Raw genomic sequence first — 10,926 nt, 5'->3', positions numbered from 1 at the left:
GTGTGATTTATAGCATGGAGGAAATGGAACCTAGGCGCTTTTTGTGGGCCTGACTTTGTAGACTTGCCATCAGGACTTCAGGCAACCCTGTGTGTTCTCAAAAAGATGGGAAGAAGATAAGATTAGAGAGCATAGTAAGGCAGAAAGTTACAGATTAGGCTATAAGAATTTGGCTTTTGTACTTCTACTTGTTCACTGCACAGTTAGGTTTTTTTTTCTATTTAATGTTCAAATATAAAAATCGCTACATTGAAAAATTAGCTGACAACAGTAGTGTCATATCTCTTCTCAGTCAGTTGGACCTATAATGAAACAATGTGGACTGCTGAGACAGGTCTTTACAGCAAATGATGTTGTCCAACGGTCATCAGTCATCTGTTTAAATTGTCCAGACCTACAAATATTCAGGAACTGTGTTTGATCGCAGATTAAGATTTAGTGAAAATACAGATGCAATTGTGGAACCGCTCAGCTGCTTCTTTACTGCCTATAACTATAAACTCCTTTGCAGGGGATAAATAAGATGAATGTAAGATGTATTTTAGCCATGCCAGTGGCGTAGCTCTTGACTATTTGATGGATTACTGTGAAACTGTTGATATTCACAGTTTTCCAGACAATAAATCCTCATGACTTTGGTGATCCTTGATTTATTTTTCCTCCAGTGCCACAATGAGTTGGACTTCTGTGGTTTTGAGTGAAATGTCTTAACACATATTGGATTGCCATATGACACATACATGACCACGCAGGATGAATTTTCCCTTTGAGGGTCTCTGAACCTCTTTTCTAGTGTTATAGGTCAAAATGTCATTTTGTCCAATGCAAAGGTCATGACACTAACGAAGAATCAACTGCACTTTGTGTTCAGAGCTAATGAAGCAAATATTTGCATGCTATCATGAAAAAGTATGATGGTAAACATGGTAGACATCGTAAACGGGAGTGTCTGATGTTTTAAAACGCTGCATCTGCTTAGCACCAGCATGTAAAAAATGTGAGCATGTTAGTTAACATTAACATTTGGCATTTATCATGCAAAGTACAACCTCACGGAGTCAGCAGCAAGGATGTAGACTCTTGTCTTGTTGTATTTGTTCACCTCCCTTTGTCCAAAGGACAAGAAGCAATTGCAAGGTGTCTTTATGATCAGATCCAAAACTATGAGCAAAACACAGACTCCTTTGCACAGCTCAATGCTAATCTTAGGCAATGTGATTTAGATCACTTACATATAAAACAAAGAAAAGCAAGTTTTATTTTTGTTCCAGAAGATTTGTCGAGGTACAAGTGAAGGTCATTTTACCTTGTGTAGATAAATTCTCTCTAGATGAATGCATACCCATGCATTTGACATAATGTGAAGGTCTCAGATATACATCTAAAACTGGCCACTGTCATTATCGTCTATGGATTTGAACTTGCTCCCTACATTACCAGTTTTGTGAATGAACCGATTGTGTATATTTGTGTTTGCAAAATGTCCTGCCTCAAATTGACCCTTGAGGGGATGAAAGTATTTTAAAGTGACCTGAAGATTAATGCAAGTAGAGAAAATTGAGTCTGCAAATGAATGAGTTAAAGGGAGGTGAGAGGGGTAGAAATATTAGTTTTGAGTGTGCTGGGTAAAAACACCAATTTGTAAAATACAGAATACCGGTTGCATGTTAGAGAAAAGGGCAGCAAACTAAAAGATGGAAAGAGGAGATGGCATTAGGAGAGGGGTGGAAGAAATGGAAGAGGAAACCAGGAGGGAGTTTTATACCGAAGAGCACTATCATAATTGTCACATTTGATCAGGGAGTAACTCTAGTTAGCTTCATGGACCACTGCTTTTTTCCAAGCTCCCACCCCACTGAGGATTCAGTAGGTTGAGCATGAGACATGCACAAATAGGCACATACACACCCAATTTTATACTGGCATTCATGTCTATGACTGTACACAAACCCACACACTCATATGCTCATGCACATTTCCAGGAATAAAAAACAGAGGAAATTCTATAGCAATTTGGGAATGTTTCATTCTGGTGTTTTTGTGCTTGTGATTTACTTCAACATAACATCCCCATAGCACAATGATCTGTTTTGATTTGAAATATAAGCAGGTAGGAGATGCATTACCACAGAGCAGGGAAGAGAGGGTTACTGGAGTGTATCTCTGGAAAGTGTGAATGGAAAAGTGGTAGAGTGAAACCATCATGGTGCTTATGCTATTTCTGATTGAAGTTGCACTGGCAAACTTCAAAGCGTTTAGCGCAAACAGGCTTCATAAAAGGAGAGAATAAATCCTAAAGGCAAGTAATAACTATAGACATTTAGCTGTTGATGATTCACAGACTACTTTAAGGTCCTGTGGGGAAAATGTAAAACTCAAGTGAAATGCCAGTTTCGAAAATCTGAATCTGTCTCTGTATGTTTAGCCAGTTGTGATGTAATTGGACTCCCTCTTTTCCCTGATACGAGCTAAGTGGAAAAAAGGGAAAGAGAAAAACAGTAGTCACAATGCAAGGTTAACCCCGAAGCTTTGGCTTGTCCTTACTTTCCCCGATTCACGGGAAACAAATCAAACACACCATTGTTCAGGAGCCATTTAGCCTCGACGAAATTAATCAAACTGGGGCAATACAATTCCAACAAGGCAGGCGTTTTTAAAATTACAGCGGAAAAGAAGAAAATTACAGTTGTTTTGATTAAGCGGCCCAGCAGTGGAGTTTTGGGTATCTGCATGCCTTTCAGCATTTTTATTTAATGTGAGTATGACAAGAACTAACTACTATCCATATGAACACATTAAGTCTTAATAGCTGTCACTAAGGAATGCTAATACGCAATTGCCTAAATGATAATAGCAAAATACAAGTTAAGTATTTCTTATTAGGTGCCAACAAATGAGGAAAGTGGCAATAAAATGTGTGTATTTGCATAATTAGATATCTAGTATCCACAAACATGCGGTACATGCAGCAATGATTCTTTGTTCTGGTGCTCCCTGGTTGAAATCTTGCTTTGAAGATTCCTTCTTATAGTATCTGTACAGGAAAAGTCCCTCTGGCCACAGCAGATGTCTGTTAATCAGGTCAAGAGGAACCATTGACTTGTGCTGATATGTACATACATGTTACAAAACAGTATGTTTGTGCAGTTTGTATGGCCAATAGAAAGCTTGACCTAGCTGCTTCCTGAAGCATGGCCACCAGAGGTGCAGGTGAAATTACTGCCATGGTTAATGCTGGTAGTGGAATGTATGAAAAAAATAAAAAAAAGGTAGGCACTTATTTAAATGATTGCGTTCAATCTGTTCTTTGAAAAAGGTTGTTTTCGTTAGAATACTGTAAGAGACTTTATGGGTTTCCAATAAATGCTGGTGAATGTCTGACATTTTTTCAAGGTTTGGTTTATAAAGACATCAAATATCTTGCGCATATGGAAGATGCTGTCATCTATTGCTGAGAAAAAAAGACCCCATTGCTGTGCAAAAGAGCTTTAATTTCCACAATGCTGTGAAAAGCATTGTAAACAAAATTGATATCCAATAGAGAGTTTAAAAAGCTTTGTTTCGTATCCACTTTGTTTTCAAAGGGAAAAAAAAACATAGTGCAAACTTATTGAATGTTTAGAGAAATTTGGTTTAATGGAATGGAATTACATAAATAAGTTTAACAAAGAAGCTCTCGATCTGTGTGCTTTGTGTGTGTGTCTATGCCTAAATGTGTGAAACTGACGGAGCTCTCCGAGGTACTGAAACCTTCAAAGGGGTTTTATGAACATGAGCGCTTCTGTGTGTGTGTGTGTGTGTGTGTGTGTGTGTGTGTGTGTGTGTGTGTGTGTGTGTGTGTGTGTGTGTGTGTGTGTGTGTGTGTGTGTGTCTCATTGAGCTCTCCGTGGTGCTGAAATTGCAACAAACATACTCTCCATTGCTTTCCATCATCTATCTTTCATTATGTCACTTTTTTTTTTTTTTGCTTAGCTTTCTCTGTTTATTGTGAGTACCAAGGATATCTTTAGCTAGTATGATCCAGCAGGCCATTCATCTTTTATAGCCTCAAATCACAGTTAGTCCACAAGCACAGAACAGTAATGTTCTCAATTCAGTTCATGTTCTCTAAGAAGACAAGGACTGGAATTATAATCCAATAATAGGCTCAATACTAAACTACTAAATTCAATATGAGAAGTCCAAAAAATGGGTTAAGTGAAAGTCCATTTGGAGCACTTTTAATATGTGCTATATTCATAAAGTTTTCAGATTAAAAGGGCATTTGTTGCATTGCATTATGAGGGCCTACTACACTACACCACATCCGGAATAGCTCTGAATTAATTTTACCACAGTGCAGAGAAACGTGCTTGAATCACCTGCCAAACGTCCCTATTGTACAGCACAAGGAAACATTTATCGTCCTGACATTGTGATTGTCTCTGTCTCTGCCAAGAATGTTGCAAAATAGAATTATTTTCCTTCTGAGTGCTTTTGGTATTCTCGAGTGCTGTGTTCCATACTAGTAAATGTATGAAGATATGAGAATGTCATGTTTGAGCAATGTTTACATACCGGTCTGGATATTTGGTATGGAGAGGAGACAAACGTCTGAGCATTATCTGTAGTGTGCCTTCTGTTAGAGTCATTCACCTTATCCCTTTTCCAATTAGTCATGGGAAATGATAAATTGTAAAGAGAGATTCCTATCAGTTAGTAAGTGAATTAAAGGTGGTGAGTGGAGAATTTTTCATCAATGAATGTAGCCGCAGAATTAGTTGCGATGGCATGTTCTAATGCTAATAAATGAGCGTGATTATCACCGTCGCAGACAGTCTCCCTTTTGATCTGCTTTGTGCTTTCATTTGGTTCAATTTGGGAGGCCACAAATTTGATTCTCAGGCAGAATCCTCTCAGGCGGATAGCAAAAAAAAAAATAATAATAATGGAAAGTCACTTACAAGAGCTGAAGAGCTGAGAAAAGATTATCACTGGCAGATCTTTTGACAATGGCATGTCCGGGAAAAACCCTAGTTTTCTCTGAACAAACTTAAGCAGTGTAAAGACACCAAAACACATCCAATATGTCCTGACATTTCAGACAGTAGAGGGTCATTTAATTTTCATATAGTATTATTATTAACAATCACTGGAATTGAAGTCTTACAACAAGAACGTAATGTATTTCTAGCATAAAATAGTCACAAATAAAGTCCCAAAAAGTCTAATTTCTTGACTTGCAGTATCTGTAAGTTCTATAGCTAATATACAGGCTCTGACATGCCTGGCAGACACAGTCCCATGATAGTTTGTATTTTCTGTATCTGCCACTGTGCTCACCGAGCCCAACGGTGAGCAATTTTCAAATCTGGGTTGTGAAAGTATTACTGTCCCCTTTTGCCTTCAAATAGAGACTTCATTTTTACATAGTGTTTCTCTGTCTCGTAACACCTCGCTGTTGACGGTTCATTAAAAAAAAGAAAAGAAAAAAAGAAATCACTGTAACCACAGCTTTTATCCTCTGTGGCGTATATATATGGGTGAGGATTAAGTCTTAATCAAAGAGTAAGAGTAATTTCATTTAATAATTCTGCCTGAAAATGGATGACTAGTTACAGAACTGTAAGAAGTCTGCAAACTGGATGATGGATGAATATATGGATGGCTGGTAATCTGTCTACACTAGAGGAGCTGCACCGCTTTCTCCTCCTCCACCTCCAAGCTTTCAAAAGAAGCACTTGAGCTGACTAATGCCCCACCACTTTTACTCATCCATATGCAAATATATGCTATAAGGTGCTACAAAACCTCATCGCATCATCTGCTGTGTGGGGAATGCCTGTGACATAAGTATAAAATCTGATAGCCATGGAAACATTAAGGTTTGCTTATTAGATGTTTGTATGAATTTCAGCTCTTTTTTTTTTAGCTCCATGGTTGCAGAAAAGACTGTCAAATCTTTTCTCCATCTTTGACTAGTTTTGGCAGAGGAGCAGAAGAGCTGACAAGGACTTCTGTGAGCAAATAAACAAAAATAAATGAACTATTATCACTGAGATATTATGTTATTTTCAGTCACACTCGTTTAAAGATGTGTAAATGAGCTGCTAAAGTGCAATCTTTCTTAAAAAAATAAAAAATACAATGCGAGTCTCAATGATCTCTGTGCATGTGCACTTGCTGTATTTGGAAACTGCGCGTGCTGACGTCACTACGGGCGATGGTAGTGGGTGTAGGAGGAGCGGGGCTGCGGGAGGGAGGAAGTTGTGAACGCGCCTGACGGATCCCCGGCGGAGGGCAGCGAGGGCGCGCATCTCTGTCCTCCCTCCGCTTGAGAAGCGACTGCAGGGGAGCCAGATGCCCGACTGTGAGTCGCTGCCTGTGGATACCTATCCCAAATGCCAGAGCAGGCGACAGCCACAGACACATTTCACGAAGAGATTAGGGGCAGTAAACGGAGTAAGAATTGTTTTTTATATATCTATCTATATATATTGTTCTCTCCTCCCCCTCGCTCTCTCGCTCTCTGTTTCAATATCTGCTTCAAATGAAGAGCTTCCTTGGACTTGGAGTACCGGGTATCAGTAGAAAAAAACCCCGCTACCCCACTCTGCTCCTGCTGCTGCGGCGCTGCTGCCTGTGAGCGCCTCCTCTCATTGCATTGGAATATACAGCGTGCCCATATGCGCAAAACCATGGAGATTATCTGACGTGGATTTATTTTTGGTACAAAACTGGACATCTACAAAAGCGACGACCCTTCTTCTTTTCATTTTTTTTCTCCCCCCTCAATTGCCTTTTTTTTTTTAATTTATTTTTTTATTTATTCTTCTGTTCTGTTTCTCCCGTTTGATCTATGGCTACTTTGTGATTTCATGTCCTTAACGATTCTTCCTTGTTTTAATTTATTTATTTTTTACACTTATTATTTTTTGCTCCGTTTCGGAGGCGCAGAAGTGGAATGCCTCGCAGAGAACATTTGTGGGAAGAAGATTCCGCGCAGCAGCGAGGGTGAATGAATGATAGTCTCCCCTCTCCATCTGAGACGTGCCATGGATGGGAAACTTAATTTGTATCCACGGAACCGATCGGGGAATAGCCGTCGCATCAAATAACTACTGCTGACAGCGATCAGGTAATGTGTTTTATCAGTTTAACTCAACACATCCGTGAAGAGCCGTTGAATTGTTTCTTTGCGCCATCTACTCCAGATATGCTTCGCAGTCTTGCTTTAATTCATTTGGGCATCATTGTGCAGAGATCACAGTGTATAAGTGTGGTCCAGTTTTAATGACGCATACAGTCTCAGTTTCACAGAGAAACTGGACCTTCCATTTTCGCCAGTTTCACAAGACTGAAGTATATATCGGCGGTCAGTCGCGGGGGATGCAAGATCTGTGGACCTTAACGGAAGTACCGGTCACAGAAAAATCCCCAAAACCATCTGAGCCGTTGAATTACAGCCCATTAGTTGAGCACAGGTGGACAGCAGGAGCCTCCTGAATGCTGAATCCCTCAGTGGGAGACACAGAGAGCTGTATGATTGCCTCTAAAGCCGCTGGCAGACCTGTAACTTTGCGCAGTGGCCAAAAAGAAACACACACACACACTGACACACACACGCACACACACACACACTCACGCACACATTCAACGCACATTTTGCGCACATAGCCTGCCTCAGACACTTTTATTTCCACCTTCCATGCTGTCGCTTTTCGCAGTTAATTCACATGCTCACGACCGCCGTTAAGCCCCTCTCTCTTCCCCCCCAAACACACACACACACACACACACACACACACACACACACACACACACACACACACACGCACAATGCTGGTGTTCTCTCTTCTCTTATGGGGGTTTTCCACTGATGCCATTTTGAGTTTAGCATTGCATTCATAAATCAAAGCTCTTCCAGCCGCACCGAAGCTTTCTTGAACAGTGCCTCTAATGGCTTCAAATGATGATTCTTGGCACGAGGATGTCTCCTTCGTGGCCTGGTTCACGTATAGCGTTAGGTTAGAGGGCTGATGCGATGTCACCCACCCTACCACCACCACCACCCCAACCCCCGTGCGCACTGTGCGCCTGGGTGAGTCGGTGCTTTCTCTCGTTGAATGCTAAAGAGCCAGGATGTACCAAAGACGCCAGTGAGCGTGCACTAGGGGGGCTTGAAAGAAGAAGGGGGGGGGGGGCTGCTTAACTTACATCCGTACTGGCATCTCACCATGCAACAGAAAGCCCCTTTGAAAGCTACCTGATCACGCACTGAGGTCCAGTTTATTTCGTGGGCGCCTCTTGACTGTGGCGTGCGTCTGCCGCAGTGCCGCTTCTTGTTCCTTCCCCGTTCATTCCGTGTTATTTTCAGCAAAATGAGAAGTATGTGGGGGTGTTTTATGGAGTCCGAGAGAACGGTTCTCCAGACGCTGGCCTTGCCCCCCCCCCTCTTCCTCCTTTCCTGGTAGCGAGCAGGTGGCTCCGGTGACGCTGAACGGGAATGACAACCGGGACACGACAACGGGAGTGCAAAGAAGCCTCCGAGCATCCTCTGTCTCCTTTCCCCATCTCTCTTTTCTACCCATCTGTTGAGCATGCACCGTGTGTGCGCTCTCTCCCTCCGCACGCACCTCAAAACAAACTCCCACCGCTACTATCAAATCCCCTTTAAAGAATGGAATGTAATGCACATGGCAGCAGCGACCTCGATTAGTTTATTCCCCAAGTAGTCATCTGTGGCATGTCGAACAATTTCCTACAGAATTCTACTTATTCCACAGCTGAGTCGAGGCGAGGTGTGCTACAGCAGCCTGTGGGTGAACTGGTGTGGAGGCTATTTAACAGGGACACTGATTCATGAGCAGTGGCTGTCCCTCACTGGTTCTTGGCTCCATTTGGAATTTGGATTAACAGGTCAGCCTGTAGTATTACTCACACTCTGAGAGGGGAGTTCAGTAATGGATGGATTTGTAAGACAAGAGAATCATAAAGAAAAACTACGCAGAACGGTATTAAGAGAAATATTGTGCTGACTTCTCTGTGCTCTCCACCCTGAATGTGAGCAGTGAATAACCATAACATCCCCTCTTTCTTTCTTTCTTTTTTTTTTTTTAAATGCAGTGAATAACCTCGTTTGTTTTATTTCTCGGGGCTCCTGTCGGAACTAATGGAGCCGACAGGGCCGTGTCCCCTTTTAGCAGAGATGAGCTGAATGTGAGAGAAGGCTCCTTTTTTTTTTTTTTTCTTTCTTACCAGGCTGGTTAGAGGACAAAAGGTGGCCTGGGCACTGGCTAAGTAAAGCTGTGGGAAAGTCTCTCAGTCAATTACAGTGTCACCTGGTATGCAGTATTCATTCAGAGGGTCTGTACATGTTCAGAGCAAGAATCAGTGACAAATGAACATGGTCCTTTATGCTGCAATATAATATATATATATATATATATATATATATATATATATTATATATATATATATATATATAATATATATAGCTTTAAGATAAATTTTTTTTTTTTTGGCCATATGAGGTTGCAGGAATGATTCAGTGGTGTCATAACTTGCTATACAAGTTCACCTATGAAAAACAGTGTCTACATATGTCTAGCCTTTGTGTTCCTGTAGAAAATTCCTTGTATCACTGTTTTCAAACATATAAGACACATATTAATAATTTTATTTTTTTTAAACCATAAACACGTTTAATTTATGTCGTGACACCAAACGTGTTTACTTGGTTTCAGATTATATTTGGCTAGATTTCATGTTTTTTTTTTTTTTTTTTTTTTTTTTTTTTTTTTTTTTTTAAAGGACCATTGCTTAACTGGACCTGTGCAGTGCAGAGAACACATCACATCTAAAATTTTTGACTCACCAAATACTTTCCTTCTTTGCTCAAGTCAAGAACAGAACCTGTAAATGTACTCCCAGAATGTAGCAGGAAAAAAAAAGATAACTAAACTGTCCACAGAGAAAAGCACTGAACTTCTTAAATAACCCTCCTAACGAGGCTGGCTGCACTGGAGGGAGATTGGCGTTGGTGCCTCCAAAACCCAGCGACCAAGATATGGAACAACAAGATCTGCTCCTGCGTGCAGACAATCTATGAACGGCCCCAGATTCAGCACCCTGGACAGCGGTCATGTTTTTCCAGGATTCAAACAGGCTTCATTGGAAGGTATTTCTAGACAAAATCACATTGTGCGTCAAGTGGTTTATCCAGAGTGTTGTTTTTGTAATTTTTTAACAATTGTGACACACAAGAAAAACATTGCGACCGTGACAGTATATTGTGTAATGTGTTTAATATTGTGACAAAACTCACATGATTATTCATTCTGTAAACGATACACATTTATCTCATTGAATAGGCATTTCAGCTCTATGGTTAGATTTAACAGTGGTGACAGGGTGCACCTCACAAAAGAACATGTTGCATGCGATGCCTAATGCTGCTTTGCACATCTCTTAGGATGCAGAGTTGGCATCTTTCTGTCTATATTTTCTTTTATTTTGGGTAGAGTTGTTCCAGAAGCAAAACTCTCCTTGCCTTCACTTGCCAATCTGGCCTAGGCCAGCGTCCCAAGACATCTCCAGAGATCTCCTTCTACCTCCTTATGAGGAGAGCTCCTTGAGATACCAGGCTGGATTTTTTTCTCATTTTCATCAAGGCCAGGATTTAAAATTAGATCAGCTCCCTTATTCGCGATTACAGTCAGATGCCTGCTTATTGTTGCACAACAATATGACGTGTTGGCTAGATTGAGGAGCCTTATACATTGCCCCTAAGCTACAGCAGAAGAGCTGATCAGTGTAATAAGGTGTCATGTTGAATATAGTGTTTTGTTTCTTCAGGAGAAATTAGTTGTTGCTTTTGTGTCCCATGAGTGGAGGAGTGGGATACATGAGAAAGAAGGAACTGTTGCATACATTGATGAGTTGGTT

General features: G+C 40.8%; 1 protein-coding gene across 2 annotated transcripts in view; it reads left to right on the top strand.

Moving 5' to 3' along the window:
• The first annotated feature begins 6,253 nt into the window (after nucleotides 1–6,253).
• The window catches only part of adgrb2 (adhesion G protein-coupled receptor B2), a 202,037-nt gene continuing 197,364 nt past the window's right edge, over nucleotides 6,254–10,926 (top strand). The window contains exon 1 of one of the 2 annotated variants that reach the window (XM_027286127.1): nucleotides 6,254–7,117. The gene's annotated coding sequence lies outside the window, so the exon portion shown is untranslated. The remainder of the gene's footprint in view (nucleotides 7,118–10,926) is intronic. The other variant, XM_027286128.1, reaches the window with a different exon arrangement.

Source organism: Larimichthys crocea, chromosome XIII, assembly GCF_000972845.2.
Source record: "Larimichthys crocea isolate SSNF chromosome XIII, L_crocea_2.0, whole genome shotgun sequence".
NCBI lineage: Eukaryota > Metazoa > Chordata > Actinopteri > Sciaenidae > Larimichthys > Larimichthys crocea.
This window is presented reverse-complemented; position numbering and strand designations above follow the sequence as displayed.